The following is a 27154-nucleotide window of genomic DNA, read 5'->3' as shown; positions in this document are numbered from 1 at the left end:
GGAAGGGAGGGAGAAATACAACACCGACAAACTGATTAAGAAAACACGTGCAGCACCTGGGTATCTTTATTGGTGAAACGTTTCACCCACCAGTGGAGTAACATGCAGGTTAGGAAGTGTCTTGTTCTAGATGCTAAGATTTCTTATCGTGTTGAGGTCTCCGGAGTAGCGGAGGTGTGCGTGGCTGACAGTGCCTAGCAAGGTGGAAAGGAATTACTGTGTTCTCTAGCTCAGTTGGTAGCGCACTCAGCTCACACACTGAGGTCCGAGGTTCGATCCCCGGTAAGGGTGGAAACATTAGGATGTGTTTCCTCAAGACACCTGCTGTTCCTGTTCACCTAGCATTAAGTAGGTACCTGGGTGTTGTCCGACTGGTGTGGGTCGCACCCTGGGGACAAAATTAACTTAAGTTGCCCGAAATGCTCTGCATAACCAGGAGCTTTCTATAAAGTATGTCACTGATGCCAGCTATGGTCTGTATACATTGTACATTTACTTGTAGAAATAAGGATTATTATTATTGTTATTAGTAGTATTCGTAACTCGGCTAGTATGTATGGTTCACCGTCAGTTGTAGAGTTAATGGGTCATGTGGGTACGTTCAGCTTAGTTCACTGTCAGTTGTAGAGTTAATGGGTCATGTGGGTACGTTCAGCTTAGAAGTTTTAGTAAGTCCATCCATGCTTGGTAGTTAAGGGTTGTAAAGTAAAAGAACATAAGTGCAACTAATGTGACATTTTATTGTGGCAACGTTTTGCTCTCCAGAAGCTTTGTCAAACTTGATAAAGCTCCTGGAGAGCGAAGCGTTGCCACAATAACAATGTCACATTAGTTGCACTTGTGTCCTTTTACTTTACATATTGTCGGTAATTCTACCAACATATATACTTAAGAGTCGCTAGGCATAACATACGATATATATTTAAGTTTAAAATCCATGTGGGGGCTGTGATAGCATCATGACGAGAGTTTAACACCTCACAAGGCCAGTGGAATGTTAAAGCTATTGCTACTTTTGCTACGATAGTCTCTTTTTGGTCGAGATAGTTTAGTGTGTGTGTACCTTACGTTGTTCCTTACCTACTTACTGAACCTGACTTGTGTCTTTTACGTGGCCTGTGTATATATTCTGATATTTTTTTATTTTGTTATTCTGCTTATTCGTAACTCACATGTAGATATGATAATGGTATACGGGACCTACACGTTGATAAGACACATGTGCAATAGTTAGGTATCTTTATTCCGAAACGTTTCGCGTACACAGTAGGCTTCTTCAGTAGAATACACAGGAGGCAGCAGATGCAGTAGACACGTAAAGACGATGTAATCAGTCTTCACATCTCTACTAATTCTGCTGCTTCCTTTGTGTGAGTTGGAGATTGAGACACTTGTGCAACATATGGGAATCTTTATTGAGGAAACGTTTCGCCACACAGTGGCTTCATCAGTCCAATACAAATCAGAAGGGTGTAAGGAGAGGAGGAGTTTGAGGTAATCAGTCCTTCAGCCTGGAGTCGATGTGTTCAGTCCATAAATCTTGCAGAATGTACAGCATAGGGCCGTAGACGTGACTTATGTACTGTAGTCAGGTGAGGCGAAGCAGTAGGAGGCGGGGTCATAGTGGTACCATCCACTAGACGAAGTAGATCTTCGTCCAAAGATTGGACGAGGTTGAAGAATTCTTTGCATCAAGATCCCATGATGTTGCAGTGTCTGATAGATGTGATAAATGGTGTAGGTAAAACGTTCCGTGATAAACATAACTAACTGCTGCACCTGAGTCTTACTTATCTCCTCACATGTAGACTAAAATACACAGTACACTATTCATATTTTTTATTATTTTCTCTTTGTTAGATCGAGTGTATCATATATCTTTGCTATATTTTAGATCTCTTAATAACCCTTATTCTAATAGTGTTTCTACAGGAGAAATGGGTTAGAATCCTTCCACTGTAAATCAAGTAGGTCGTAGTAGTCGATCATGATGTCACAAACGATAGGTTTGTAACCTGACTCTATCCATTATTAAAAAAATTATATTGGATTGTATGAATATTCTTGGATACAGTATTATTATTAAGAACAATTATCAATGTTATGAAAGAAAGTAATCTACAGGTAAGTAAGCAAGCAAGCTACAGGTAAGCAAGAAAGTAAGTTTATTCAGGTACAGGTACATATAAATGCAGTTACATAAATTATCATACATAGCAGCATATGTGTAGATTACCTAGGATAACCACCAAAAATTAGACAGACTTATTTCCATTGGGGTCCTTGTAATAACTTATTAATTAAACCTCAAAAGTTAAAACAGTTAAGTAAATAAACGATGTGAAAAGCACAGGTGCCAACACAGAGAGAGAGAGAGAGAGAGAGAGAGAGAGAGAGAGAGAGAGAGAGAGAGAGAGAGAGAGAGAGAGAGAGAGAGAGAGATGAGATGAGATGAAATTATGTAACGTGAATCTTAGAAAACAAGCGCTAAAGGAGGAAGTAATAGCAAACCAACAATTGTGATGGTTGCCATTTTCCACCGAGGAAGGGTGAGCCATAAATAAAATGTAGTCTGCATCATAACTCAACAGTTGTCTGGCTAGAAGACTGCTGACATCACGACTGAAATGATCCAACTGAACGATACTATCCTCACCCCTCCTTCATAGTGCAGGCGCTCGTCTTCCCATTTCCACGACACATGGCTCTTTTCCCCGAATCACTTCATAAACGTTACCTTTCTCACACTCCAACAGCACGTCAAGCCATAAAATCCACTGGTCCTCACTCATTCCGATCTAACACGCTCACTCAAATCCCTAGCACTCGAAATCTCTTGTACCACCATCCCTCCATCCCTTCCCGGGACGACCCCTACGACTCCACTTAGGTTTAATACATCCTGCTGATCATCCTGTTCTACTCTATCCTCTGAGTGCTGAGACACCTTCAACAACCCGTCCTCAGTCTTCTGAATTATGTCATTCATAACTCCACACTAAGATGGAGTGGAAAAAAAAGCGAAATGGGACAAGTACGTTAAAATGTTTGTTCACCTGTAGGTGAAAGAAGGGAGGGAAAGGGATAAGGATGAGAGAGAGAGAGTGAGAGACAGACAGATAGAGACAAGGACTAGGAACCACGGGGCTTTGTGATCGTTTTTGTATCCAGTTTTGGATGATCACACTCCGTCAGGCTAATTCCTGCACATCTCATTTCTCAGATATTAAACACGATATTAAATATTTGCGTTATTTAGTCGGTGATATAATTTCGTGGAATCTTTATTATTTTAAGAGCGATTTGAATAACAAGGGTTATCATCTCTCAGTGCTTCTCTAATCTCTCTCATTCTCTCTCTCTCTTTCCAAACCTCCCTCCCTCCTTCCCTCCCTCCCTCCCTCCCTCCCTCCCCTGCCCTACTAATCAGGCAGCGTCAACGGAGGCCACCGGTGATACAAGGAGCCCAGATTACATCCTTCACCCACGCAATATAATTTTACCTCTAGTAAAAGGAGAGAAAAGGGTTATGCGTTTTCTTGGTCAAGTGATCAGATATTGCATGAGCCCAGAGCAGATCATTATTTCCTTTAGCAAATAATTCTCATTACCTAGATATTTTTGTTACTCTCACCTCACTCTGTCCCATGTTCACGTTTAATTTCCTTCTTTTAGATTCCCTCAGATTCCTTCATTAACCTTCGTAACTTCTCAACAGTTTTTCTCAAAAGAATCGGGTTTTGTTGCTCAATGATGCTGTTCTGGTGAGCTTATTGCACGTCCTCATGCCCATGTTGGCTCGTGATAAAGCACTCATGGCCAGTTTTTTCCGTTCATGTTGTTGTCGAATATTACGGCATTTATCGTACAAATACTCATGTTGATTCATGGTCCAGTATTCACGGTTTCTGTGTTTGATATCATGGATACACAAGACCGTGTCGTAGACAGCAATGAAGAAATCACAGGTGCAGAACAAGATTTATAGTGACGGTGTCGCTCTGTATAGAGATTTATATATATTTTTTATATCTTTATATCTACATGTACATATACAAGGTATACAGTCCTAGCTGACATCAGTGACATACTACTATACAGAAAGCCCCTTGTTATGCTGAGCATTTCGGGCAAATTAGGCCAAGTTTATCCCAGGATGCGACCCACACCAGTCGACTAAAACCCAGGTATCCATTTTACTTATAGATGAACAGGGACAGCAGGTGTCTTATGGAAACACGTCCTAATATTTTCCAGCCGTACCGGGGAATCGATCCCCGGATCTCAGTGTGGGAGCTGAGTGCACTAACGATCGAGCTACGGGATACAATGCTCTCTGTCAAATATCTGTTTTTAATTTATATCTTTACATATGTGACTTACGTGATGACAGAGTTGGATGGTGAGTGTTACGGAGATGTTACGGAGATGTTACGGAGATGTGCTGCAAGTAAGGTTCCCTTAATGGTAATTCATCTTTATAAATGATACCCAGAAAATATATCATGTTCTTGGTAGTTGGTAGTATAGAGGATCTCTGAGGACAAGTAACTACTTCAGCTACATAGAGTTTCCGTAAGGATTCTCCAACCCAATAGAAATATCAAAATCAAATAAGATCATGAATTATGTCGGGCTTCCAGAAGTATACCCGAAGGGTATTCCGGGGGTCAACGCCCCCGAGGCCCGGCCCATGACCAGGCTTCAGTAACATTATTAAATGCATTAGTGACCCCCGGCACCTCACCTGGCAGTACTTATATACAGTTTCCTCACAGGTCTCAGACATGACCCACATCTAACACACAAGTAGATATAATAAAGACACTTAAAAATTTATAAAAGGATGGGAAAATAATAGAAAAAAACTTTCTGGTGGCAGTAAAACAATGAACAAAAGACGATAAATTTAATTTATTTATGAAAACAAGTCAGAGGAGAACATTGGGTGTGATTTGTACACAGAGATTGATAATTCAGGCAAGATAAACTATGGATTATATACCATAATAAAGAAATTATTGATGAAAACCTACTGAGGAAAAAAGATAAGATTTGTTCGGATTTTTAACTAGGAGGGTTAGCCACCCAGGATAACCCAAGAAAGTCAGTAAGTCATCAGGGACTGACTGTCTTATTTCCATTGGTGTCCTTCAGTCTTGTTCCCCAGGATGCCACCCACACCAGTCAACTAACACTCAGGTACCTACTTAGTATCAGTCGAACAGAGACAGGAAGTTTTTACCCGTGCCGGGGATTGAATCATGGACACTCAGTGCACGAGGCGAATGCTCTGCCAACCGAGGCACGGGACACTGTAATTAGCTTGAAAGAAAATAACTGGCTGGTCTACGAGGTCGAAGTGGCTATAAATGGTCAGCAAAATTTTTAAATGTAATAATTTGTTTCTTTAAGCATCAAAATATTAAAAAGTGATTTATAAAGGAGAAAGCAAGTGACCTTTAGAGTTAGATCTTATATTTACTGGAAGAGAAGACGTGTCGTCCCATTATCCAGGTCTTCCTGGTGACGAAAAAAAGACATACAAATGTATTATAATGCGATCCTTTATTGGCAATATTTCTCCCACACAGTGGGCTTTATCAGGTCACGAACATATCTGCTTGTGACTTGATCAAGTCCACTGTGTAGGCGAAACGTACTCAATAAAGGATATTATACTGCATCTGTGTATTTTTCCATGGTGGTGGTGAGGAGAGAGTTGTCCCTCTGGCGGTACATAACTCAAGCTGTGGAAAGATGTTTCTTCTTCCATTATTTTACCTTTATAATTAATCTAAAAGTATATGAAACCAATTACGAAAATACATTGTATTGAAAAAATTAATATTAATATAAATTTCTCAGCATAATCTATACCTGGAGCATACGTGGAGGGTATTCCGGGGGTCAGCGCCCCCGCGATCCGGTTCATGATCAGGTCTCGTGATGGATCAGGACCTTATCAACCAGGCTGTTATCGCTGGCCGCAAGCAATCCTATCTAAAACTTACTGGAAAGAATAACAACAATCCTTTGGAAATAATGCAGGTTTCTATACGTAATCTAAAGTTGATAGTAACTAAACCAGGTTCATACAAAAAGTACAGATCTAAACCAATATTTTACAGGAATCAACTAGAATAAATAATGGCAAGAGACGGATATAAACATGATATACGAGTCACTCGGCAAAAATATAGGAAAAACATATCAGTCATTTTATTCCAAAACAAGGGAATAAACCTGTAAAAAAAAGATTTAGCTGGAGAACCATGAATAAAAAATAAGTACTTTATAAAATATATAAGAACCGTGTTAAAAAGAAACAAAAAAAGTGAGTTTGAAAAGGAATAGTGAACAGTGTGTGAGCTGGAATTTAATATTTTTTTTTTTAAACTAAACTATGTGGAAGACAGAATAATGCAAATTGTTAATTATTAAGACAAAACCCTGGAACAGGAGGAGGAAATGTGTGTGACGGTAAAAGTGATATGACTCAAGAAATCGTAATGACACGATTGCAAAGAAACCATACCCCCGGCCGGGATTGAACCCGCGGTCATAGAGTCGGGTCATAGCGACGGGCTGGAGTTTTGAGACTCTATGACCGCGGGTTCAATCCCGGCCCGGGGTATGGTAAAAGTGATACTTTACGCATTTTAACTAAAAAAATGAACATTTCAGAAAATTCCTCCAACTACTCCAAAACGTCGAAATATGTAAGAATATCGATTTGTTTTATGAAAATTACAAGCTATTCTTTGAAACAGAAGACACTAAAATATATGATATTGAGTGTCACAACCTACTTGTGAATATTAACAAGAAAGTGAATAACACCAAACAAGACAGCGCCGAGTATCTTAAATGAATGTACGGACGAAGAAAATTATCTTTTCAGTAAGAAAAATGCAATTTTACTTCGAGGTAAAAGTGGCGGACAAGTGGGGAAGTGAAGCTCATTGTGTTGCTAATAGAACATCGCGACGTTCAAGATCGGTCAAACTCCAGTCCTGTGTCACTGTCAACCGTTGTGGGGAAATTACTAGTGAACTTCATTAGAGAACAGCAGATAGAACACCTGATTGTAAAAGCAACTAGCAAATAGTTCTGTTCTCCATCAGCGAGTTCTTCTTAATAAACTCTAAATTGTTAAAGAAGGGTGTAGATACGGATTGCAGTTACACATAGTTTTCAAGAAATATTTTCGATTCTGTTCCTCGTAAGAGATTGTTCTGTAAAGTGTAAATAAGAAACATAAAAGGTAAACAATTATATAACAATAATAACCAGAAAACGAACATTTGGCTTAAAAAGGTGTTCTCAGTGGAGTTAGATAAACCATACGGACAGAGAGAGAGAGAGAGAGAGAGAGAGAGAGAGAGAGAGAGAGAGAGAGAGAGAGAGAGAAGCTCAGAGGGTACTGTTGTTGTTATGATATTCATCACGAGATAGAACAGTCAGGATCTGAATCATATCGATGACCCGTTGAGTTATTAAATTTAAATTAGAAACAACATGGGAAGAAGTGAACAGGTTATTAAGAAAACTGGACGTATCAAGTATAGTGGGATGAGACAATGCAGTATCATGGACTATTATAAAGAGAACAGAACTGTGTGAAAGCCTAGCTAAACATCGACCAATAACTGATTATAGGGTAATTGTCAAAGCAGTGGAAGAGAACCATTGTAGATTGAACATTCCTGCAGTGGAGTAGACTGGTATCGCTGAAATACCAGTTAGTATCCTTGACCTGTGCATCATGTAAGGTGAGGAAGAGGATAATGGAACGGAGACTAGTGGAAGAACGGTATTAAATACGGTAAATCGTCTTTCATAAACCTGCTGAATTTCTATGAAGAAGGGAAAAATAATGCAGGAAAAAAGAGATGGGAGATTGTATACCTCTGGACTCCAAAAAGGCATTTGACATCTGTACTGAAAGATAGATCGAGCCAAAACAGAAACGACAGCAATGACATTAATAGATATGAAAAAGTAACTAAGGAAGAGAGAGAGAGAGAGAGAGAGAGAGAGAGAGAGAGAGAGAGAGAGAGAGAGAGAGAGAGAGAGAGAGAGAGAGAGAGAGAGAGAGAGAGAGAGAGAAAGAGAGAAAGAGAGAGAGAATACTGATCCTAGATATTGGAATAGACAAAAATAACGCACGAGGCTTCTAAAGGAACTTGATTTAAGAGTTGAGAGAAAACCTGAACCGGAAGACATTTGAAAATACAACATGGGTAGATATAACATAGTACTAAATAATAAAAGAACTTAGTCGGATAGACAGAGATAGCATGTTCGAGAGATGTGAAACTAGTATACGAGAGCACAGCTAGGAAATATATGGCTCAGATAAGACAAGTCAGTAAGTATTTCTCCACCCTCAGATTGATCCAGATGTGGAATTACCTGGATGAAGAGACAACGGAGACTGACTACATACTCAACATCAATAAGAGAAACAACAGAATCCACGAGGCTAGAAGGCAAGGAAACCAGACATTGAAAATTCAGATGGTTCAGGAGCTAAAACTTTACCCTCCACATCCACAACCGAGTATATCTCGGTGAGTGCAGCCCCACACAGGCGCGGGTACACACCTTCACCAGTGTTCGCCTCTCTGGAAGAGCGTAGATCAAGAGGACACATGATCATGACATACACAATATTTTATTGAATAGAAAATGTAAACAGATTCGTCTGGGACGCTCGGGAGACAAAGACGGAAGCTGTGCACTACAACGTGCCATAGAAATGAGGCACAATAGGCATAAAGCAGAAAATAGGCAGATGGATATTCAGCTTTTTCATAATTAGACCATACAGTGTAGTAGTAAACATAGCAAAAGCCTGCATTAGCAAAGTAAAAAGTTCAGCATTCCAAGGCACGATGTTGATGCCTCTGCTGTTTATCATCCTCATGGCGCATATACATACAAACATTGCCTAGGTACACAATTTTTCACTGCCATAAAAATAACGAAGATGACATTATTGTGAGCAGATCTCTTGGTTTATCATATTCACGGGGAGCACAAAACCCACAGGGGAATGTGGGTGTTAAGCCTACTTCAGATAGGCCGGTGGATGCTAACCATTTAACTGGTTATTATCTGACAAAGATCCGTGTCAGTTTCGTGTTTCCTGAGAAACAAGCACTATCATCATTGTCATAAATAATGCTTTGAAAATAAGTGCGAGTTAAAGAAATTACAACCGTAGAGCGGAAGTTATGAGGTGAACCTAAGCCTGGAGGTCAAAATTCGCAAACTTCATTAATTAGAAATAGATAATTTCAATCCATTATCCACCTCCTCACTACCCAGATATTAAAGCCTGATATTAAAATTCAGTTCAGTGGCCGTTCTAATTGTGTCCTTCACGCAGCTAGCTGCTTGTACGACCTGGCAAGCTAATGAGCACTTTGTTAACCACAACCAAGTTACACCGTCTCTTTCAACAACTGAACAAAGTTGTATTCATTGAACGCACGTTATAGAACATTATATACACACACTTTATATAAGTATAAATGCACACACACACACACACACACACATATATATATATATATATATATATATATATATATATATATATATATATATATATATATATATATATATATATATATATATATATATATAATATTAACACATCGGTCGTTTCCCACCAAGGTAGCGTGGTCCGAAAAAGAAAAACTTTCACCATTATTCACTCCATCACTGTCTTGTCAGAGGCGCACTTACACTACAGTTATCTATATATATATATCTATATATATATATATATATATATATACATGGGACAATGAATGCTTCATCATGGGCCAACATGAACATGATGACAAAAATGAGGCTTGATCACTTGATCACTTGATCGAGATCACTCACACCAAAAGAAATAATTAAAAAAAAACAGCATTCTGTATTATTATGTGATTAGAGGTAAAATTATATTTTGTGTGGGTGGGGGATGTAATATGACTCCCTGTATCACTGGTGGCCTGGGTTGACACTGCCTGATTAGTAGTTGGGGGAGGAGAGGAGGGAGGAAGAGGAGAGAGAGAGAGAGAGAGAGAGAGAGAGAGAGAGAGAGAGAGAGAGAGATTAGAGACAGAGGTCAAAAGTCACGAACCATGATCCTAGGAAGAACTTTTTCGTATTAGGTGAATGTGAAGGGCTTCAGTAGGATTCAACAATTAAACAACTTTTTGGTAGACAGGAAGCCAGATTAAGTGGCCTGACCACTTTGGCTGCTATTTCTCACGTTAGTGATTTCTGTCACAGTGGCGAGTAGAGGATTTCGATGATCCTGTTAGTCACTAAATGTGATTCTTTCACTCGCCGAATATATTTGATATACCCAACCAAAACGAACCATTTATAATGCCAAAGAAATCAACAACGTGACACAATGGAATGAAACTTCGAGGCAAAAGATGCAACACAAACTACGGGAAAGCACCTAAAATTATTGGTACCCAGCAGAAATTATTTGTTAGAATCACAAAATCAGTTCCCAAACAACATAAAACATATATATATATATATATATATATATATATATATATATATATATATATATATATATATATATAGAGAGAGAGAGAGAGAGAGAGAGAGAGAGAGAGAGAGAGAGAGATAACTGCAGTAGTACGAGAAATCATTACCGCTTTCATCTACTACGTGTTTAACTTAACCTGTCCAGGAAATCCATGCAAATTAAGGGCCCTGAAGACTGGAGCTTCCTTCCAGAATATGAAAAAAAAAAATTACCTTCAACCACCTTCTTCAAAAATATAGTTAAAAAGCCGGCTATAGTTAAAAAGCCGGCTATAGTTAAAAAGCCGGCTATAGTTAAACCTGCCTAAATTAATTACGTTAAAACCTGGTTTATCAAAAGCAACACTGTTGATCCAAATAATATTAGCATATTTAATTATGTTCACACTCTTATTAATATAACTCAACATATATAATAACCAAATATGTGTTCTAGTTCAGTGTTCACCACTACAATTGTTATACCAAATTGTTTTCAAAACGTAAACACACAAATTATTATAAGCAGAACAACTACAGTGAAAAAAAAATAGTGAAATCACGAAAGGTGTTGGAAGTTACTGTGATTTTAGTGCATCAAAATATTATAAATCGTAACTCAGATTGTTATATACAGTGTGAAAGGCTGCAAACCATAGCATTCTAGCAAGCTAACCTAATTAAATAATTTAGTTATAGGTTAATTATAAGACTGAAATGCTCTATATAAGAAGGGGCTATATATAACGTAGTTTAATCTGTCAGTTGTATACTGTGATGCATTATGAAGCATGAAATGCGTGTGAAACGTTTAGGAAACATTTTTACTTAAACGTTTCGCCAGCCAGGGGCTTCTGTCCATTACGGAGAAAAACGTTTTTCCTTGGAATGGACTGAAGAAGCCACTGACTGGAGAAACGTTTCTCTAATAAATGTTCCCAAATGTTACACAAGAGTCTCATTCTTCAACTTGCAGGTTTTCGAAACCATTTACATCATAAATAAAGTTTTCCTTTTGTCATTTGTCATCACTGTAACAGATGATCTACTGAAGCTGTAAGAGGAACAGCAACACAGTCATATATTTTGGCAAATTCAGGATATAATTAAAGTGTGGAAGCGGACCCTGAACATCTAAAGTCTGAATTTCAGACGCTACCACTGGCGATCAGTTGACAATGTGCTGCCCAGGTTGTTACACTGTAGATATTCTTTCTAGGCAGACAGCCTCGATATGAACCATGGTGCTCTCTGGTATCTGCTGTCCCAAATTCTCTCTCTCTCTCTCTCTCTCTCTCTCTCTCTCTCTCTCTCTCTCTCTCTAATTATAGTATCACAATACAATTTCCAGCGGGAATTCAGCTTTCATGTATTTAACTTTTTGTGTCCCTAAAATATCTTCATTACACAGACTGTAGTTTAGTCGACACCTAAAATGTTCTCGTTTTTGCTAAGGTGTGGAAGTTAATTTGCATACAGAATTTGTGTGTGTGTGTGTGTGTGTGTGTGTGTGTGTGTGTGTGTGTGTGTGTGTGTTCTCGCAGTTGTGTTTGAGGGGGGGATATCGAGCCTTCTAGACTATTGTCTTCGGCATCACTGGTCGCTGAATCTCTTTGGTCTTCAAATTACTCAAAGTTACGGACTGAATTTGCCTTCATCACTTCCTGGTCTAAATCATTCAACTTTTCGACAACCCTGAGAAAAAAAAAACTTCCTTGCTTCCATATGGCTTATTTGTGAGATGAGCTTCCACGTGTGTTTCCTTCATCTTGGTCCTCCTATTTCACTCTGTCTATTTCCCTTAAGTTTAGAGTGTCGGAAAACATAACCCTGTTATGCTGATCATACTTACTTTCTTGGGTTCCTGTATTTTAGGGGTGGATAATCTGCTAATTTTACTTCTGTCTCTTGAGACATACTAGTAACTACTACGTAATTCTTGCCATCCACAATTTCCAGGCTTGAAAGTCTCTCAAAATCTTCAGTGGCTTCTGATCATTGCTACTTCTCCCTTCCTTTGTTATTCTTTTTCTTATTATTTAGTATCTCTCTAGGAATAGTACACGTGTTCGCATTCCTGAGATTTTCATATCCGCAATAGCGTCTGTATCAAGGATTTCCCTCTCTAAACTCTCTTTTATGACTTGTCTTGATTCCATGTACATTTGAGTACCACACTTTCATACATCTATCTCTTACTGCCTTTTCAGAGGCATTTCCCAAACTCTTTTTTCCTTTTGTATCTCCCTTTCAAAATAGGTGGTGTATTACCTGTTCTGTTTCTCCCTTTCCTTGTCTGCCTTTCAGTTTTGTGTTCCTCCTTCATCTGCTTCCCTTTGATACACACTGAGCTGAGGTTCCGAGAACGCTCCAGATTATATTTTCTTCTCAAAACCAGGCTTCTTTTTATTCTTCCTTTGTAAAGAGAATTTGCGCTGGTCTTGTTTTCCCATCTACAGAATCTTCTACCACAATAAAAAAAAAGTCGTATATGGGTTTCTGGTTAATCGCTCAGCGTGTGTCGTTCACTTCCATCAAGTGGCTGGTGGTGTTCCAATGTTATACACTTGTGTTGCTCGGGTTGCTGCATATTCATACGTAGGTGTGTTTGTTTAGTCGCATCCCTAGGGTTTTGTTTTTCCAACGTAAGCCTTGTCACAGCCTCCACGCGAGATAATGCAAACCCCCTGCATCGACAGGTTTAAAGTTATTGTGGCCCAAATTAGAAAACCTTGAACCAATCAGTTCAGGAATGAACGTTAATAAGCACTTTTATAGAGTAAGATAAATAGATTAATGGAACAACTTAAAGATTACCTGTTGACTGCCTGTAGATGGTATAAAGAGTCATTCTCTCCGTAGCCTGATATTTGACCATACCTCCTGGCTGCTGGCAGGAGGTATGGTCAGCCACTGCTCACCTTTTAGACTACTACCCTGGAGTCTACCAGGAGGGTGTTCCCAGGGGTCAACGCCCCCGCGGACCGGTTCATGACCAGGGTTAAGGAAGTGGGTGAGAGGCAGGCTTGAAAATACTGTGTAACTCAGAAACAGAGAGACCTGCTGAGGTAGGTTGCTTTATTATCAAGGTGCTGAGGGAGCCATTTAAGTCTACTGAGCTCCTTCAGGTTAGGTTAGGTAAGATTCGTCAGGAAACAGAACGTGTGTTTCCTGATGCGGGTCTTAATCACATGATGCCCCATCCCCCACTGGAGCTTTCGGTCATCTGATCGAGGCCTTCTGCTGGCTTACCAGGCCACACACACACACACACACACACACACACACACACAGGGAGAGAGAACCTAGTAGCGTTCAGTGAAGAGGCAGGGCCAGGAGCTGAGTCTCGAGGTGAGTACACACACACATACACGCACACCTGTTATTTAGTTAGGTTCGTTTATTAAAACTTTTGTCCTGCACCATGTGCTGTGTGTCCTATAGACTTGTCTGATTATTATATATATATATATATATACATATATATATATATATATATATATATATATATATATATATATATATATATATATATATATATATATGTATATATATATATATATATATATGAATCTTGATATAAGGAAAAAAATTATTGAGTGGGAGCCGAGAGAAGTGTGGCTGCTGGCAACGCCTTCCCGGAGTCACTCTTGCTATTTTCTTGTCAAGAATACCCATAATTTTGTAGATGACAGGAATAACCATGCTTGCTGATACCTCCGTCCACGGCTATAATTTACCTTTTGTTCATAAGCCGGTGAGCAATGGCCAGAGAGTATATTTAGCTCTTATGACTTAAAATAACTTAACAAATAAATTACCAAAAAATTTAGATCTAAAAATGTTTCTTTTTTTTTTTCCTCTCTCTCTGGCTTAGCGAGGGTTGCTAGAAGTTAGCGGTGATCACGCACGTCGCGTAGCGGGTCTCGCTACTCTAATTCGGCAGTGATGGTAAGGGGTACCACCACTCCCCTACCCATTCCCCCCCCCGCAAGTCATTACCGCCAACACAACTCCCATTACTGCTCCTTCCCTCCACTACTCCCTCACCCCCTACATTTTTCGTAGTTACAGTACTGACGCATTGCCTTACAAAATAAATGTGTACGGCGTACTTACACACACACACACACACACACACACGCACACGCACACACCGAGGGCAGCTGCTAGAAAACAAAGTAGGAATGGTAATGGGAATTTGGTAAGCTAAAGCGAAATTCCACATTCCTGTTCGAATTTTTCATTCCAAAATCCAAATTATATCTGAATGTTTATACTCTAAGATATCTCAGTGTTTTCACTCCACTATACATATATTTTTTTAAAGTTTAAAAAGAAATTCGGTAAAGCGAGCACATAATTAGTGGATTTTTAAAGCAAGGTGAGTGGGAGGCTACCTCCAGACCCTGAGCGGAAAGGGGAGAGAAGATAATAGAATTGATTAGAAATGGTGATGGAAGTGGATAGCAGAGTACAAGGTTTTCAAGAGAGCAGAGAAAGGTGAGTGTGGACACCTCCGTGTATGGCCCACGGTGATCACCGTTACTGCCAGACTACTGTGTAGTTATTATGGCCCACGGTGATCACCGTTACTGCCAAACTACTGTGTAGTTATTATAACTCACGAGATGGTGATAACACGATTGCCAGCAAACCACGGTACGAGTGGGACTTGAACTCGTGGCAAGTTAGTCAGTCGTAAAACTCCAGGTCAGTGAGTAAGCCACTGGGCCAGCTGGCTACAATAAGATCCATCCAACTAGGTATATATGTACACCATAGGAAGGTTAGCAGGGGCCCCACTGTGACCACAAATGTAATTTTTTTTGTATCTGTAAAAACTTGCATTTGTGGTCACAGTGCTGCCTATGCTATCCTCTCTATGGTGAAAAAATATACCTAGCTAGATAAATCCTATTGTAGCCAGCTGGTCCAGTGGTTTACGCACTGGCCTGGAGTTTATGACTCACTTGCCATAGGTTCAAGCCCCACCCGTACCGTGGTAGTGTATAGTACCCAATAACTAGGCAGTACCACACCGAGCTCTGAAACGCCGTATTTCTGAGCATAAGGGACCGTCTTTCGGTACGTTACTTAGTAATCATACAACATTGTGAATTAACCAGCCACCTTCTGACTTCTGGCAACACCACACTTCTTCCTTCTTGCTTAAGATGCATGATTTAAGACGTTATTAACACCACAAATGCATCAACAAGAACACTTTTTCAAAATTGATGGACTGAACACGTCGACTCCAGGTTGAGAGAATGATTCCCTCGAACTCCTGATCTTCAACCTCTCGTCACTGTACTGGACTGAGGAAGCCATTAATTGGCAAAACGTTTCCACAATTAAGATACCCAAGTTATGCACAAGTGTGTAACTCATCAACCTGTTGATTCTCTGTACGGGTTATCAACATACCAATGAGACTGAAACTCATCATCTCGGGCTATGTTACTAGTGCAGTCGAGGCCTCAAATAAACAATTGCGCTGTGTCTGCACATTTGTTCACATTTCAATTATCATTTTTATGCCTGAGTTTAAATTTGTTTTAGATTGGTTGGGTCAGCTATTTTGATATTAAGCTAATTTGTCAATTTAATTAAAATTTTAAGTTTAATGTAGCACTGTTGATGGGGTTTGAGTATCCGAAACGTTCGGAACTGAAAATGAAGTTTTTTATTCAAATTTGGTATTTTATATATATATAATATATATATATATATATATATATATATATATATATATATATATATATATATATATATATATTTATAATGTCGTGCCGAATATGTAAAACTGGTCAATTAGCAAGAACTCATTTGAAATTAAGTCCTTTCTAAAATTTTCTCTTATACGTTTAAAGATCTATTTTTTTCATTAATGTTGATTTAAAAATTTATAATTTTGAACTAAAAGGAACTTAGAAAACTTACCTAATCTTATTATAACAAGAACAATTTATTTTAACCTAATCCAACAAAATATATTTTAGATTTGTTTACAGTAATTTAATACTAAACAAACACAGCGAAATATATTTTTTTCGTAAGGTTCAGAATGATTTTGACGAAATTATTGCATATACAAATTTTCACTTGTCCTATATGGCAAGATGAGCGTTGCTATTTAAGCCAAGATCGCAAGTTCTGCCTATTCGGCACGACATATATATGTATGTATATGTATGTATGTATATATATATATATATATATATATATATATATATATATATATATATATATATATATATATATATATATATATATATATATTTCTTTCTTTTTATATTTAGTAATTCATACAGGAGAAGGGGTTACTAGCCCCTTGCTCCCGGCAGTTTAGTGGCCTCTTACGACATGCATGACTCAGGGAGGAAGAATTATCTTCCACTTCCCCATGGAGATAAGAGGAAATATAGAATAACAGAAACTGTTAAGAAAATAGAGGAAAACCCAGATGGGTGTGTAAATGTATGTGTGTGTACATGCATGTGTAGTGTCACGTAAGTGTAAACAGAAGTAGCAAGATATACCTGGTATCCCACTTGTTCATGAGACAGAAAAAAGACATCAGAAATCCTACCATCATGTAAAACAATTACAGGTTTCCGTTTCACACTTACTTGGCAGGACGGTAGTACCTCCCTGAGTGATTGCTGTCTACCAGCCTACTACCTAGCATATATAATGTATACACTGAATAAACAGAATGCTAGGAGGGGAGTCGAACAAGCTGGTGGACACACATTTTGTGATCAACATACTCGTTGGTCATTTAATCAACTGGAAGGAGGACAGGTCTGCTTGTTAACCAGTCTTGGGCAGCCTTCCTGGTGTACTTCAGAGGTCTCCTGCGACTCACAGAAGAAATGTGGAGGAAACCGAAGACGTGTGAACACTTGAAAAAATGAAATCACCTAAATCTACGAAGACCTGGGGGACTGCAGGTTCTATACGGTCTAAGGGTTGGGGTGAGGTACACTGATGATATGAACAGGGGCGTCAAAACTATCTTTTTTATCGTGAATACTCTATATTCATAGGCTAAGAACATATCTCCAGTTTTGTAAATTGTCTAAGGGATGATTATTGAGGTACATAAAATACTATCTGCTTTATTAAATATTGGAATTTTTGGGTTTCCATTCATTTTGCACTCTGCCCTTTACTAATAATACGTTCAATTACTCGATATACTTTTTTATAATTCACTTCTATATTTCTATTTTTTTATAATTCTACTATTTTTATAATACTAAGAAGCTATTAGTCTGGTTCGCTTCTGTACACCTTCTCTACGTATTGTCTAGATTGCTAATTTCTATAGTTTTAATATGCCTGAGTGAGGTTCTAATATTGAATGCTTGATTGGGATGTTCATATAATGTTCAATTATAAATATAATGATGAAAGATGTGTTGAGTATTAAACATTGTCATGTCGTCTCTGCAGTTTATCACTGACGTTTAAAGGTTCACTCGTTTCTCTCACAAATTTTCTCCCATGGATGAATGTGATAAACAAAATTGTGTTAACTTCGTGCAATGTGGATTTTAACTCAAATTTCTGTTTCGCTTTCTTGTTATTCTCCTGCTGTCTCTCTGAAACTCCGTGTAGTTAGTATAATTTTTCCGAATTACCAATCATTAACAGTTCCTTAAGGTTGTTACGTTATTACGTTTCTCTCACATGCTCTCTGCTGGTAGTGTGTCACCTGAGGCTTTTATGCTTCTATGTTATTCTCTTCAATATTTAGAATTTTTATTTAAATATGTTTCTCATTTCCTATACTTTGTATCCAGAAGTTAGATCAAATTTATTTTTATTTATTATCACACTGGCCGATTCCCACCAAGGCAGGGTGGCCCGAAAAAGAAAAACTTTCACCATCATTCACTCCATCACTGTCTTGCCAGAAGGGTGCTTTACACTACAGTTTTTAAACTGCAACATTAACACCCCTCCTTCAGAGTGCAGGCACTGTACTTCCCATCTCCAGGACTCAAGTCCGGCCTGCCGGTTTCCCTGAATCCCTTCATAAATGTTACTTTGCTCACACTCCAACAGCACGTCAAGTATTAAAAACCATTTGTCTCCATTCACTCCTATCAAACACGCTCACGCATGCCTGCTGGAAGTCCAAGCCCCTCGCACACAAAACCTCCTTTACCCCCTCCCTCCAACCCTTCCTAGGCCGACCCCTACCCCGCCTTCCTTCCACTACAGACTGATACACTCTTGAAGTCATTCTGTTTCGCTCCATTCTCTCTACATGTCCGAACCACCTCAACAACCCTTCCTCAGCCCTCTGGACAACAGTTTTGGTAATCCCGCACCTCCTCCTAACTTCCAAACTACGAATTCTCTGCATTATATTCACACCACACATTGCCCTCAGACACGACATCTCCACTGCCTCCAGCCTTCTCCTCGCTGCAACATTCATCACCCAGACTTAAATCTCGACACATTCTTTCCCTCTTTGCTACTCGAGTCGAAAACCAGGTAAATCCTTTCATCCTCCAAAAGGTTTTTATAATGGTTTCAATTTCTTTTTGAAACAGGCAGATCCGGATTAAGATTTTGTAGGCCTCTGGGCTACAGGTACTGTGAAGCCACCAGTGATATTTCCAAAAGGAAAAAGAATTAATCACAACAGTCAATAGTTCATTATATACGTAATGTAATAACATACAATAATTATAAACTTACAGTGGTAACTGTGAACACTTTTCACTTAATCTCTGGAGGTCTTCCAGCTGGCGGAGGCCCCTGGGCTGCACCTCCTAAAGCCCATTCCTTAATCCGGCCCTGGAAATAGGTAATTTTGTAGTCAACTATTGTTCTGTTTCCCTTGTGCCTAGCATGAATGATTGAGGTGGTAGTCGGTGGTCAGAGTATTGTTGGTACTGGTGCCAGAAATGACAGTATTGATAATATGTCAGCTGCCTGCCATCCTAACAGATTACTGCAGTTTATATTAAGGGTATTAATATTACTTTGTATTGCTGTTTATTTTTTATTATGCAGAGAGAGAGAGAGAGAGAGAGAGAGAGAGAGAGAGAGAGAGAGAGAGAGAGAGAGAGAGAGAGAGAGAGAGAGAGAGAGAGAGAGAGAGAGAGAGAGAGACATACAGACTGGTTGAAAAAAAAGACAGAGACAAAGAGATAAGAACATAAGAACATAAGAATGAAGGAACACTGCAGAAGGCCTACTGGCCCATACGAGGCAGGTCTTTATCAAAACGACATCTACCTAAAGCTACTCAAGAAATAACTCCCGTACCCCATGACACCAATCAAACCCAGCCCCTCCCACTCATATATTTGTCCAGTCTCTTCTTAAAGCTACCCAAGGTCCTAGCCTCTATCACCCCACTGGGAAGACTGTTCCACGCATCCACAACTCTGTTAGAAAACCAGTACTTACCTATGTCCTTTCTAAATCTAAATTCATCCAACTTAAATCCATTATTCCTGGTTCTTACCTGGTTCGACACCCTCAGTACTTTATTAACGTCTCCCTTGTTTATGCCCGTCATCCACTTACACACTTCAATGATATCTCCCCTCATTCTACGCCTCTCCAGAGAATGGAAATTTAAGGCTTTAAGTCTATCTTCATACGGGAGGTTCCTTACACAGTAAATCATTTTAGTCATTCTTCTCTGTATGTTCTCTAATGAGTGTATGTCCATCCTGTAGTAAGGGGACCAAAACTGAAGTAAGGTAGACGGACAGAAATTCAGACACAGAGACAGAATAACAAAAACAGAAAAAAAAGACACGTAAATACAGACACAGACAAACAGAGACAGAAAACGATAGTCAGACAAACACAAAAGAGACAGAGTGACAAACATACAGGAAGACTGTGAGAGAAAACACAGATAACAACAAACGATGACAGTAACTCACATTTTGACTGTCTGTATAGACAGTCAAAATCTGAGACTAAGAAGATATTTCACAAGAAATAAGTTATTCGAGACTCAGATGAATTAAGACATCCCGAGGAATCTTTACGAAAGAACCTATGTAAGCTGACAGCTCTAATTGCCGTTTTTTTACCTTTGTAAATTAGGAACGAATTTCAAATTATCCTACGACAGCAGTGTGACTGTTGGTGGAGTAACTCACATGGAGGGAGAGTAATGACAGCAGTGTGACTGTTGGTGGAGTAACTCACACGGAGGGAGAGTAATGACAGCAGTGTGACTGTTGGTGGAGTAACTCACATGGAGGGAGAGTAATGACAGCAGTGTGACTGTTGGTGGAGTAACTCACATGGAGGGAGAGTAATGACAGCAGTGTGACTGTTGGTGGAGTAACTCACATGGAGGGAGAGTAATGACAGCAGTGTGACTGTTGGTGGAGTAACTCACATGGAGGGAGAGTAATGACAGCAGTGTGACTGTTGGTGGAGTAACTCACATGGAGGGAGAGTAATGACAGCAGTGTGACTGTTGGTGGAGTAACTCACATGGAGGGAGAGTAATGACAGCAGTGTGACTGTTGGTGGAGTAACTCACATGGAGGGAGAGTAATGACAGCAGTGTGACTGTTGGTGGAGTAACTCACATGGAGGGAGAGTAACGGAGGGAGAGTAATGACAGCAGTGTGACTGTTGGTTGGTGGAGTAACTCACATGGAGGGAGAGTAATGACAGCAGTGTGACTGTTGGTGGAGTAACTCACATGGAGGGAGAGTAATGACAGCAGTGTGACTGTTGGTGGAGTAACTCACATGGAGGGAGAGTAATGACAGCAGTGTGACTGTTGGTGGAGTAACTCACATGGAGGGAGAGTAATGACAGCAGTGTGACTGTTGGTGGAGTAACTCACATGGAGGGAGAGTAATGACAGCAGTGTGACTGTTGGTGGAGTAACTCACATGGAGGGAGAGTAATGACAGCAGTGTGACTGTTGGTGGAGTAACTCACATGGAGGGAGAGTAATGACAGCAGTGTGACTGTTGGTGGAGTAACTCACACGGAGGGAGAGTAATGACAGCAGTGTGACTGTTGGTGGAGTAACTCACATGGAGGGAGAGTAATGACAGCAGTGTGACTGTTGGTGGAGTAACTCACATGGAGGGAGAGTAATGACAGCAGTGTGACTGTTGGTGGAGTAACTCACATGGAGGGAGAGTAATGACAGCAGTGTGACTGTTGGTGGAGTAACTCACATGGAGGGAGAGTAATGACAGCAGTGTCACTGTTGGTGGAGTAACTCACACGGAGGGAGAGTAATGACAGCAGTGTGACTGTTGGTGGAGTAACTCACATGGAGGGAGAGTAATGACAGCAGTGTGACTGTTGGTGGAGTAACTCACACGGAGGGAGAGTAATGACAGCAGTGTGACTGTTGGTGGAGTAACTCACATGGAGGGAGAGTAATGACAGCAGTGTGACTGTTGGTGGAGTAACTCACATGGAGGGAGAGTAATGACAGCAGTGTGACTGTTGGTGGAGTAACTCACATGGAGGGAGAGTAATGACAGCAGTGTGACTGTTGGTGGAGTAACTCACATGGAGGGAGAGTGACAGCAACTGTTGGTGGAGTAACTCACATGGAGGGAGAGTAATGACAGTGTGACTGTTGGTGGAGTAACTCACATGGAGGGAGAGTAATGACAGCAGTGTGACTGTTGGTGGAGTAACTCACATGGAGGGAGAGTAATGACAGCAGTGTGACTGTTGGTGGAGTAACTCACATGGAGGGAGAGTAATGACAGCAGTGTGACTGTTGGTGGAGTAACTCACATGGAGGGAGAGTAATGACAGCAGTGTGACTGTTGGTGGAGTAACTCACATGGAGGGAGAGTAATGACAGCAGTGTGACTGTTGGTGGAGTAACTCACATGGAGGGAGAGTAATGACAGCAGTGTGACTGTTGGTGGAGTAACTCACATGGAGGGAGAGTAACGACAGCAGTGTGACTGTTGGTGGAGTAACTCACATGGAGGGAGAGTAATGACAGCAGTGTGACTGTTGGTGGAGTAACTCACATGGAGGGAGAGTAATGACAGCAGTGTGACTGTTGGTGGAGTAACTCACATGGAGGGAGAGTAATGACAGCAGTGTGACTGTTGGTGGAGTAACTCACATGGAGGGAGAGTAATGACAGCAGTGTGACTGTTGGTGGAGTAACTCACATGGAGGGAGAGTAATGACGCAGTGTGACTGTTGGTGGAGTAACTCACATGGAGGGAGAGTAATGACAGCAGTGTGACTGTTGGTGGAGTAACTCACATGGAGGGAGAGTAATGACAGCAGTGTGACTGTTGGTGGAGTAACTCACATGGAGGGAGAGTAATGACAGCAGTGTGACTGTTGGTGGAGTAACTCACATGGAGGGAGAGTAATGACAGCAGTGTGACTGTTGGTGGAGTAACTCACATGGAGGGAGAGTAATGACAGCAGTGTGACTGTTGGTGGAGTAACTCACATGGAGGGAGAGTAATGACAGCAGTGTGACTGTTGGTGGAGTAACTCACATGGAGGGAGAGTAATGACAGCAGTGTGACTGTTGGTGGAGTAACTCACATGGAGGGAGAGTAATGACAGAAGTGTGACTGTTGGTGGAGTAACTCACATGGAGGGAGAGTAATGACAGCAGTGTGACTGTTGGTGGAGTAACTCACACGGAGGGAGAGTAATGACAGCAGTGTGACTGTTGGTGGAGTAACTCACATGGAGGGAGAGTAATGACAGAAGTGTGACTGTTGGTGGAGTAACTCACACGGAGGGAGAGTAATGACAGCAGTGTGACTGTTGGTGGAGTAACTCACATGGAGGGAGAGTAATGACAGAAGTGTGACTGTTGGTGGAGTAACTCACACGGAGGGAGGGTAATGACAGCAGTGTGACTGTTGGTGGAGTAACTCACATGGAGGGAGAGTAATGACAGAAGTGTGACTGTTGGTGGAGTAACTCACACGGAGGGAGAGTAATGACAGCAGTGTGACTGTTGGTGGAGTAATTCACACGGAGGGAGAGTAATGACAGCAGTGTGACTGTTGGTGGAGTAATTCACACGGAGGGAGAGTAATGACAGCAGTGTGACTGTTGGTGGAGTAATTCACACGGAGGGAGAGTAATGACAGCAGTGTGACTGTTGGTGGAGTAACTCACATGGAGGGAGAGTAATGACAGCAGTGTGACTGTTGGTTTAGTAACTCACATGGAGGGAGAGTAATGACAGCAGTGTGACTGTTGGTGGAGTAACTCACATGGAGGGAGAGTAATGACAGCAGTGTGACTGTTGGTGGAGTAACTCACATGGAGGGAGAGTAACGACAGCAGTGTGACTGTTGGTGGAGTAACTCACATGGAGGGAGAGTAATGACAGTAGTGTGACTGTTGGTGGAGTAACTCACATGGAGGGAGAGTAACGACGCAGTGTGACTGTTGGTGGAGTAACTCACATGGAGGGAGAGTAATGACAGCAGTGTGACTGTTGGTGGAGTAACTCACATGGAGGGAGAGTAATGACAGCAGTGTGACTGTTGGTGGAGTAACTCACATGGAGGGAGAGTAATGACAGCAGTGTGACTGTTGGTGGAGTAACTCACATGGAGGGAGAGTAATGACAGCAGTGTGACTGTTGGTTTAGTAACTCACATGGAGGGAGAGTAATGACAGCAGTGTGACTGTTGGTGGAGTAACTCACATGGAGGGAGAGTAATGACAGCAGTGTGACTGTTGGTGGAGTAACTCACATGGAGGGAGAGTAATGACAGCAGTGTGACTGTTGGTGGAGTAACTCACATGGAGGGAGAGTAATGACAGCAGTGTGACTGTTGGTTTAGTAACTCACATGGAGGGAGAGTAATGACAGCAGTGTGACTGTTGGTGGAGTAACTCACATGGAGGGAGAGTAATGACAGCAGTGTGACTGTTGGTGGAGTAACTCACATGGAGGGAGAGTAATGACAGCAGTGTGACTGTTGGTTTAGTAACTCACATGGAGGGAGAGTAATGACATGGAGGGAGAGTAAGCAGTGTGACTGTTGGTGGAGTAACTCACATGGAGGGAGAGTAATGACAGCAGTGTGACTGTTGGTGGAGTAACTCACATGGAGGGAGAGTAATGACAGCAGTGTGACTGTTGGTGGAGTAACTCACATGGAGGGAGAGTAACGACAGCAGTGTGACTGTTGGTGGAGTAACTCACATGGAGGGAGAGTAATGACAGTAGTGTGACTGTTGGTGGAGTAACTCACATGGAGGGAGAGTAACGACAGCAGTGTGACTGTTGGTGGAGTAACTCACATGGAGGGAGAGTAATGACAGCAGTGTGACTGTTGGTGGAGTAACTCACATGGAGGGAGAGTAATGACAGCAGTGTGACTGTTGGTGGAGTAACTCACATGGAGGGAGAGTAACGACGCAGTGTGACTGTTGGTGGAGTAACTCACATGGAGGGAGAGTAATGACAGCAGTGTGACTGTTGGTGGAGTAACTCACATGGAGGGAGAGTAATGACAGCAGTGTGACTGTTGGTGGAGTAACTCACATGGAGGGAGAGTAATGACAGCAGTGTGACTGTTGGTGGAGTAACTCACATGGAGGGAGAGTAATGACAGCAGTGTGACTGTTGGTGGAGTAACTCACATGGAGGGAGAGTAATGACAGCAGTGTGACTGTTGGTGGAGTAACTCACATGGAGGGAGAGTAACGACAGCAGTGTGACTGTTGGTGGAGTAACTCACATGGAGGGAGAGTAATGACAGAAGTGTGACTGTTGGTGGAGTAACTCACATGGAGGGAGAGTAATGACAGCAGTGTGACTGTTGGTGGAGTAACTCACATGGAGGGAGAGTAATGACAGCAGTGTGACTGTTGGTGGAGTAACTCACATGGAGGGAGAGTAATGACAGAAGTGTGACTGTTGGTGGAGTAACTCACATGGAGGGAGAGTAATGACAGAAGTGTGACTGTTGGTGGAGTAACTCACATGGAGGGAGAGTAATGACAGCAGTGTGACTGTTGGTGGAGTAACTCACATGGAGGGAGAGTAATGACAGCAGTGTGACTGTTGGTGGAGTAACTCACATGGAGGGAGAGTAATGACAGAAGTGTGACTGTTGGTGGAGTAACTCACATGGAGGGAGAGTAATGACAGCAGTGTGACTGTTGGTGGAGTAACTCACATGGAGGGAGAGTAACGACGCAGTGTGACTGTTGGTGGAGTAACTCACATGGAGGGAGAGTAATGACAGCAGTGTGACTGTTGGTGGAGTAACTCACACGGAGGGAGAGTAATGACAGCAGTGTGACTGTTGGTGGAGTAACTCACATGGAGGGAGAGTAATGACAGCAGTGTGACTGTTGGTGGAGTAACTCACATGGAGGGAGAGTAATGACAGCAGTGTGACTGTTGGTGGAGTAACTCACACGGAGGGAGAGTAATGACAGCAGTGTGACTGTTGGTGGAGTAACTCACACGGAGGGAGAGTAAGTCTCATATATTCCACTGTCGACTCGTGTCCAGTGACTTCGTATTTATGGGGCAGAGATGTTGACATTTTTATGTTGTGAGGTCGAGAGATGAAGCTTGTGGCTCATCAGTGAGAGAGTTTATATATATATATATATATATATATATATATATATATATATATATATATATATATATATATATATATATTATATATTATATATATATATCAAGAATGAATGAAGACTCGAACCGGTGTTCGTGCGCATACCACCAGGCCCATTCTCTTGATAAATCATTGACAGTGGTTCATTACGACTATCGGTCTGTTTCTTCCTCTCTCTGTCTCTGTGTCTGTCTCTCATGTCACAGTTGGTGCCGGTGATACAACCATGTCACAGTTGGTGCCGGTGATACAACCATGTCACAGTTGGTGCCGGTGATACAACCATATCACAGTTGGTGCCGGTGATACAACCATGTCACAGTTGGTGCCGGTGATACAACCATGTCACAGTTGGTGCCGGTGATACAACCATGTCACAGTTGGTGCCGGTGATACAACCATATCACAGTTGGTGCCGGTGATACAACCATATCACAGTTGGTGCCGGTGATACAACCATGTCACAGCTCTACTGGCTGTTAAATCCTTGTATTTGTAAGCTCCGTGAGCGAGTGCTTGCAGCAGCATTGGGACTGCTATATTCGTGGACCCCGGTTCAAGTCCCCGTGAAGGTGATGGAGATAGATGCGTCGTGAGTAGATGTGTAGGTGAAGGAATTTGTGATGGATGAGTGGTGATGGAGTAATGGAAGATGGATGATGGAGGAGGTGGTGGAATTGGGTGGATTTTGGAGGTGGTGGAGAAGTGGTGAAGGTGGAGGAATGAACAAGGAAGTGGTAGGTAATGGAGGAAGTAGAGATGGAGAAATGAAGACAGTGGAGGATTGATGGAGGAAGTGGAAGTACTGAGATGGGCAACTGTGAAGGTTTTGTGTGTGTGTGTGTGTGTGTTTGTGTGTGTGTACTCGCCTATTTGTGGTTGCAGGGGTCGAGTCACAGCTCCTGGCCCCGCCTCTTCGCTGATTGCTACTAGGTACTCTCTCTCCCTGCCCCATGAGCTCTATCATACCTCGCCTTAAA

The 27154-nt window shown here is 41.2% G+C and overlaps 1 protein-coding gene across 2 annotated transcripts in view; it reads left to right on the top strand.

The window, feature by feature from the left end:
- Nucleotides 1-27154, top strand: part of LOC128700049 (uncharacterized) — a 108750-nt gene that overhangs the window by 23985 nt on the left and 57611 nt on the right. The window lies entirely within an intron of this gene.

Source organism: Cherax quadricarinatus, chromosome 64, assembly GCF_038502225.1.
Source record: "Cherax quadricarinatus isolate ZL_2023a chromosome 64, ASM3850222v1, whole genome shotgun sequence".
NCBI classification, from domain to species: domain Eukaryota; kingdom Metazoa; phylum Arthropoda; class Malacostraca; order Decapoda; family Parastacidae; genus Cherax; species Cherax quadricarinatus.
This window is presented reverse-complemented; position numbering and strand designations above follow the sequence as displayed.